Genomic DNA, 7,645 nt, shown 5'->3' with positions numbered 1-7,645 from the left:
TTACATTATTTAATACATAAAGAATAGAGGCACCTTATTTGTATAAGTGCTTTAAAGTTTGCAAAGAGTTTTACAAATATCTCATTTTGTCCTCATAACAACCCTGGTAGGGAGGTGATATTGTTATCCCCATTTTACAGATGAGAAAACTGAGGTCCAGAGAGATGACTTGCCCAGGGTCACACAGCCGGTAGGTGTCAGGGGCTGGATTTGAACTGAGATCTTTCTGATTCTCGGTCTGGTCCAGAACTCTAACCACTGTGACACCTAATTGCCCAAGAGGTAGAGCACTATCCTGTGCCTGTAGTGAGGATCATGGGATTGTGGGTTTAGAGCTGAAAGGGACTGGAGAGGTGAGTCACCTAGTCCGACCCCCTCATGCTGCACACTGAGGGCCAGGGAAGTCGAGTGACCTGTCAAAAGTCACGTAGAGTTAGGTTTTGCACCCTTGTCTCCTGCAACTCCATGTCTAATGTTCTTTCCATTGCACTAGGAAGGCAGAACCTCCTAGGACAGCTCCTCCTACCTTCCTTCCTAAGCAATGGGCTTCCTATTGCTGTCAAGACCAGATGAGATGACATAAATGTGGGCTATTATTATTGAGGAAAAAGCTCTGGCATTGGAGGCAGAGGACCTGGGTTCACATTCTGTCTCTATGTGACCTTGGGCAAATCACTTAACCTCTCTAGGCCTCAGTTTCCTCATCTGTAAAATGGGGAGGATTGGACTAGATGGCTTTTTAAGTCCCTTCACCTCTTACCTCCACTATAGTCACCTAACTGGTCTCTCTGTCTCAAGTTTCTCTTCACTTCCATCAATCTTCCAAAGAGCAGTCAAAATAATTTTCCTAAGGAAAAGGTCTGACCATGTCTGCCATCTGCTCAATAAACTCCAAAGGTCCCTTGTTACCTCCATGATCAAATATAAACAGCCTGGCCCCATCCCACCTTTCTGGTTTCTTGTTGTTCCTCACACACAACACTTCATGTCCCATCTCTATGACTTTGCAGTGGCTGATCCCCAGGCCTCAAATGTAACCCCTCCTCATATTCCACTTGTTATTCCCAAGTGTCATTCAAGCCTCAGCTTACGCACTACCTTCTTCATGAAACCTTTCCTAATTCCCCCAGCCGCTGGTGTTCTTGCTCCCAAGGTAACCTCATAGATATCTTTAAGTGTTTTTAACCTACTTACACAAATGAATGTTGACTCCCCCATGAGAACATAAACTCTTTCAGGGTGGGGACTGTTTTGATTTTGCCTTTGTATTTCCAGTGCCTAGCCAAGTGCCTAGAACTTAATAGGTGCTTAAAAATGCTTGTCGATTGATTCATGAATTGTTGGAAAGGTTCCATGAATTACCATGAAACTCACCTCTTGTCCGTGTTCTCCCACAAGTTCTCCACAGGGCATCTACCCAACATGTTGAAGTCCTTCCTCGCTTCTTCCTGACATCTTGAGAGCATCAATAGAGCTCTGGCTATCTCTATCTTCATTTTGGACAATGCATTTCTTTGATGATATCCCTTTCTCTGGTTTTCCTTCAGCATTTCCTTATGTGTTTTATGCTTGCAGCCAGCTCACTCTGATCATGGGCTTCCACTGTCCTCTGAGTGATACTAATTTTGAATTCTTAACCAACAGTATTCTACAACCAACAGATATGTTACAACATCGGTAGAATATTGGTTTTCCACTGTACCACACCATAAATTTGAATGGTAATCCTTCTGGTGTAGTCCATCAGTCAACCAATAAACATTTACTAAGCATATGTGCCAAGCACTGTGCTTGGGGTTGAGTAGACAAAGATAAGAACTGAAATGGTCCCTGCCCTCAAGGAGCTCCCATTCCATTGGGAGAAAAAAATTCATACAACCATAAGCTTATATAGGATATATGTAAACACAAGTTAGTTTCTGGGGGAAGCACTACTCTCTGGGGAGTGGGTGGTAGATAATGACACTTAGGGAGGGAATCTTTAACTTGTCCCTCCCCTTTCTAATGACACCTCAAAAGGACAGGAAAGGTAAAAGACTCAAGTATTTGGCTCCCCTAACCCACATTGGCACCTCATTCTAACATTCAGACTACTGTTTACTCCCAATTAAAGAAAATCCTTGCAAGAACTTCAATGAAAGAATGCAAAAGAAATAAAGACTAATTAGAGGCACAGCCAATGCATTTAATGTGTTTAACTTGCCTGGAGTTATTGCAAGGAATGAGTCAGACTACACTGAATAAAGATTGGAAAGGACCACAGAACAAATACATTTTAACTCTTACTTTGTTAATGTATTTTTTATTCTTTTTAAAAAATGGAAACAGTCCTGGTCATACGGTTTTATTGGTTCTGCCTGGTCTTTTATTAAAATTACTGTTAAGTTTATAAGGAAAACATTTTAAAAGAAAATAATCACTGTAGGCCACATGAATGTACATGTTAGTTCTAATAAGAATAACTATAAATCACTTTGGAATGTAAAAAATGGCATGTTAATAGAGTGTGACCATCCATAGTAAGGATTCGTGGTGGAGTATGTTGAATACTGGACTTGGAGCCATGAAGACCTGGGTTCAAATTCTGCCTCTGATATGTATTAGCTATGTGACCATGGCCAAGTCACTTAACCTCTCTGAGACTCAGTTTCTTCATCTGTAAAATGACCTGACAGAATTGGTATGTGATTGGAAGAAGATGATGTATGTAAACTGCTTTGTAAACTTGAAAATACTTTATAAATGTCATATTATTAGGCAACTTGCTAAGTCTGAGTTGCAGAGGGAGGTGCTGATCTGCAATGGCTGAGTGGAATTCCTCACCCATAGCTCGATGAAAAAGCAATAAGTTCTTAGCAAGTCCTAAACTCCTTTAGCTTCTCATTTGGTTTGCAAATTATGTTCGATCTAAAGTTATTCAATTAACTCAAAATCCAGATGATGATTTCACTTTCAAGCATGAAGAAATATAAGGTAGGGAGAGAAATGTTTTCCCAGAGAAAATCACTCATGAAATGCATTTTATTTAAAATAAGCAGACACCGATGGTATTGTTGACGTAGCTTTTCCATCGGGTTTCAGTAAGATGGTAAAGTTTCTGAAATTTTTAATTAGAAAAGTTACTTTCCAATGAATGATTTTGGGTTCAAATTAATTATGGTGGAACTGGTGGAAGTGATAAGGGAGACGGAGGCTTTGCTTTCCAAATAGGAGCTATTTGTGAGTTCCTTTTGGCAGTAGGGGTTCTTTCAGGAGTTTGTCCTTAAAAAACACAGAACAAAAACTGGAGGAGAAAGGAAGTCCTGCAGGCTGCTGGACTTCAGTGGGGGGTCTAGGGGGGTCAAAAGCAAGTGAAGATCTGGGTATTCATGCAGATAATTTGATGTACCTAGATAGATAAATGGAGCCTCTCTCTTGCCTTTGTGTGATATTGCATAACAAAATATATTCTTATATAATTACAATTATATCATAATTATTTGATGACAAATAATTAGAAAAATTATTTGTATGGAATTGGAGGAATAGCTAATGACTTAATGACTGTTTCAGACTCAGAGGAAGAGACAGTCCTCACTTTTTGAATACAGGTTTAGATAATGAAAGCACAGACCCTTCCACGTCAGAGGCTTGAGAAGAGACTTTGGGGACTGATCCTTGTGACTTGTTTTACCTTCCTCTCTGGTAAGAATTTTTATAGTGATTTTTTTCTATGTAAATGCCCAATATGTCATATGCAGATATGTGAAAGACCTGTGATTTCATCAGCATAGGAAACTCATCTATGACTTAGTACATGTGTCATACAGAGTTGCTTGAGGCCCAGAGAGATTAACTGATTAACCCATGGTCACACAGCTAGTAGGCATCTGGGGTGGAATTGCACAAGCATCTTCTCTATTCTAAGTCAAACACTCTACCCATTATGCAACATTGCCTCTAGAAGGTGCCTTCCACATACACAATGACCAATCAATAAATGAGCATTTATTTATTTACTTTTGTTTTGTTTTTTGGTGAGGCGATTGGGGTTAAGTGACTTGCCCAGACTCACACAGCTAAGTGAGTGGATGTGTCTGAAGATGAATTTGAACTCAGGTCCTTGACTCCAGGGCCAGTGCTCTATCCACTAAATGAGCATTTATTAAGCACCTACTATGTGCCAGGCCCTGTGCCTGGTGTTAGGACTACAAATACAAGATTGGCATAGTTCCTGTCCTCAAGGAGCTTACATTCTATCAGGGGAATACAACACAGAAGATCATAAGATCATAGATCCAGAGCTGGAAGGGACCTCAGAGGCCATGTTGTCCAACCCCCCTTATTTTCTAGATGAGGAAATGAGCACCCAGTGATTTGCCCAAGGTCACATAGGGGTAAGTGATGATCAGAGGTAAGATTTAAAATCAGTTCCTCGGTTTTGACTCCTTTCCACCATCCTAGTCTACTGCAGTGACCAGAAGAAGGCTGGCAGGGCTGGGCTGGGCTGCTGAGAGTGAGTGGAAATTTCCAGTCTCTGCAGATTAATTGGAGAAGGCTTTACCCCATGAAAGTAAAGCAGCTCCTATTTCTTTTCTCCCTATTGCAGGTTTAAAAGTGAATATTTTGACTCATTTCTTGCTGTTTTGAGTTTGTGACGTGGGGGTTAGATCAAAAGCAACCAGGCCACCATCTTGCTCATCCCAGGGTCAGCTGTTGGACTAGAGACTTAATAATTTTGGAGCTGCGGCCCCAGCCTTCTCCCCATTGCCATTTGCCAATACAAATCCTGTGGACTCCAGGTTCTGGGAATCCAACAACAATATTTTCTTATAGCTATCTCACTCACACCGATTCTGTGCACTCACTCTTTGGGTACCATTGGCAGCTTTCTGAAACCTTGCCCGTAACCATCTTTCATTTTTAGAGAAGGTGAGAGGGAAACTTGACAGTAGTTAAAAAGGCTGCTCTGTCATTACTCAAGCTTGTTTGGTGAGGTCAATCTGACTTTGACCTTTGGAATTAAATATACTAGAAGATCTTCTGTTTAGCCTTAAAGCCCTTCATAGCCTTGTCCCAAACTATCTTTCCAGCCTCATTATACCTTGGTCCCCTTCCTGCACTCTGCAAATCTATCCAAATTGGCCCTTCTGTATCATACCCATCTACCTGACTTTGCATGGCCAAAATTCAATGTTCATAAAATATGACACACAAGTTCCCAGGGGCTTCATAGTAGATGAATATGATTTTGTGTGTGTCTGGGACCAGTCCCTCTTGGAACATTTTGGTGGCATGTTCTAGGCCTGGGTCAAAGGCTTTCTCTAAAGTGAGCAGGAGTCCTTTTTGAGAGGAGTCAGAAGAGAGTCCAAGTCCATGCTTCTGTTGCTATTGGGTTGCCTCCTGAAAGAAAGGATGCCTCGCACCCCACTGATCTGGACTTCAGCTTCTGTCCTTCCTTCTCTATGAAGAATTCTGTCTTTTCAAGGAATTCTGTTTAGGGGGCAGCTGGGTAGCACAGTGGATAGAGCACCGGCCCTGGAGTCAGGAGGCCCTGAGTTCAAATCTGACCTCAGACAAATAACACTCATTAGCTGTGTGACTCTGGGCAAGTCACTTAACCCCAATTGCCTCACCGGAAAAAAAAAAAAAGGAATTCTGCATAGGAGGTAGGAGGCTTAGTAATTAGTATCCAAAGCAAATATTCTGAGTGTCAAAAGGACCAAGTCGGGGATCTGAGACCAAATATGGGGTCACTTAGAAGAAGAGGACTGCAGGACCAGAGTTCGGAGTCAGAGTAGATAAGGAAGCATACAGTACATAGTGGCAAAGCCACAATACTTCTGGGACCTAGGGTAATCACCACAGGAGTGATTGGGGCATAAAATATACTTTCAAATCAACTTTTTAAGATAAAGTGAGTGAGAGGCAGTATAGCAGAATAGAACTGAGAGCTGGTCAGAAGGCCTGGGTTCAAATCCCACCTCTGACACATATTGGCTGTGTGACCCTGGATAAGTAGCTTAACTTTTCTGTTCTCCTGACAACACTGTAAGCCTACAAGTTGCAGAGAAGGGCCTGATCCATATTGGTAGAGAGAGATTTTTCTCTCCTGAGAGTTCCCTATACCAACAAACTCCCATATCTAAAATAGAACAGGAGGGGAAATAAAAGACAAATTGAGTTGTCAGGGAGTGGAGGACCTTGAACCCTGGGACACTCAAGTATACAGATGTGTGGAGGAGACCCTCAAATACTGGGAGGCTGCAGCTGGGGTGCTTGCCACAATAGATAGCCCAGCCTGGTTCCATTTGGGATAGGGGGAAGAAGCGCACCATCTAGTGGTTTTGTATTCAAATGAATTATTCTTGTTGACTAATGCCAAGCTCAGTTGTTTCTACTTGCTGAAGGAGTATAGCAGCCTGGAGCAAAGCTCCAATTTCCCTCTCCTACTTACCGTTTTGCACAGAGTAACCAGATAGCAAGTCAGAAGTGCAGACTGATGGGCATGCAAGAGCTTGCTCATGTGATATATTCAAGATACAGAGAACAGCCCAATCAAAGGCATGGAGGTGGGAAAGAGTGGGAAATATCTGAGAACCATGGGGAGCATAGTTTGACTGAAGTGAAGCATATGAGGCATAGAGATGAGGCTGGTAAGGTAGATTCGAGTCAGTTTGTTGAGGGTCTTAAACGGCAGCATAAGTAGGTTTTTTTTCAAGTAAATATTTTTAAAAACATCACTGGACCTGTCTAATGATCCAACAAGTTGATAGTTTATCTACAGACTCATAGAATGTCAGACTCTTCAGGGGTGGGGAGCCTGCGGCCTCAAGGCCACATGTGGCCCTCTAGGTCTTCAAGTGCCGCCCTTTGACTGAATCCAAACTTCACAGAACAAATCCCCTTAATGAAAGGATTTGTTCTGGAAAACTTGGTCTCAGTCAAAAGGCAGCACCTGAAGATGCAGGTTCCCCACCCTTGGGTGATCTTTTGGGTGCCTTCCTACCTTAAATCTATGCTGTTATGATTTTTTTTTTTTGGCTACGCAATGGGGTTAAGTGACTTGCCCAGGGTCACACAGCTAGGAAGTATCATGTGTCTGAGGCCAGATTTGAGCTCAGGTTCTCCTGAATCCAGGGCCAGTGCTCTATCCACTGTGCCACCTAGCTGCCCCTCTTATGATCTTTAAAGTTCTTTCTGTCTTTAATCTTCTCATTTTACAAACGATTAGGCCCAAAGTAGGGAAATGACTCATCCAAGGTGATACATCTGCTAAGCAGAAGAGCTGGGACTCAAAGCCAGGTCTTCTGACTCCAGGTTCAATACTCTTCCAAGTCCAGAGCAGGTAACGCAGAGCCCTTGCAGGGACAGAATTAGCAAAGTGATTGGTCAGAGGTGGACAGGAGGGAAATTGGCATAGTGGGAAAAATGGAGTCAGAGGATTTAGGTTCCAGTAATGGTCCTGACACTTACCATGGATGTCACCTTTGGCAAATTATTTAACCTCTCTGGGCCTCATATTTTTCATCTGAAAATGAGGGGGGTTGGACTAAGTGACTCACAGGTCCCTTCTAGCTCTAAAATTATGATATTAAAATTAATCTAGCAATAGTATGAGTAATAGATTAGAGAGGGGGCAGAATGGAGGTGTGGAGACTATTGT

The sequence above is a fragment of the Phascolarctos cinereus genome, unplaced genomic scaffold (assembly GCF_003287225.1).
Source record: "Phascolarctos cinereus isolate Bilbo 61053 unplaced genomic scaffold, phaCin_HiC Scaffold_8;HRSCAF=390, whole genome shotgun sequence".
Taxonomy (NCBI): domain Eukaryota; kingdom Metazoa; phylum Chordata; class Mammalia; order Diprotodontia; family Phascolarctidae; genus Phascolarctos; species Phascolarctos cinereus.
This window is presented reverse-complemented; position numbering follows the sequence as displayed.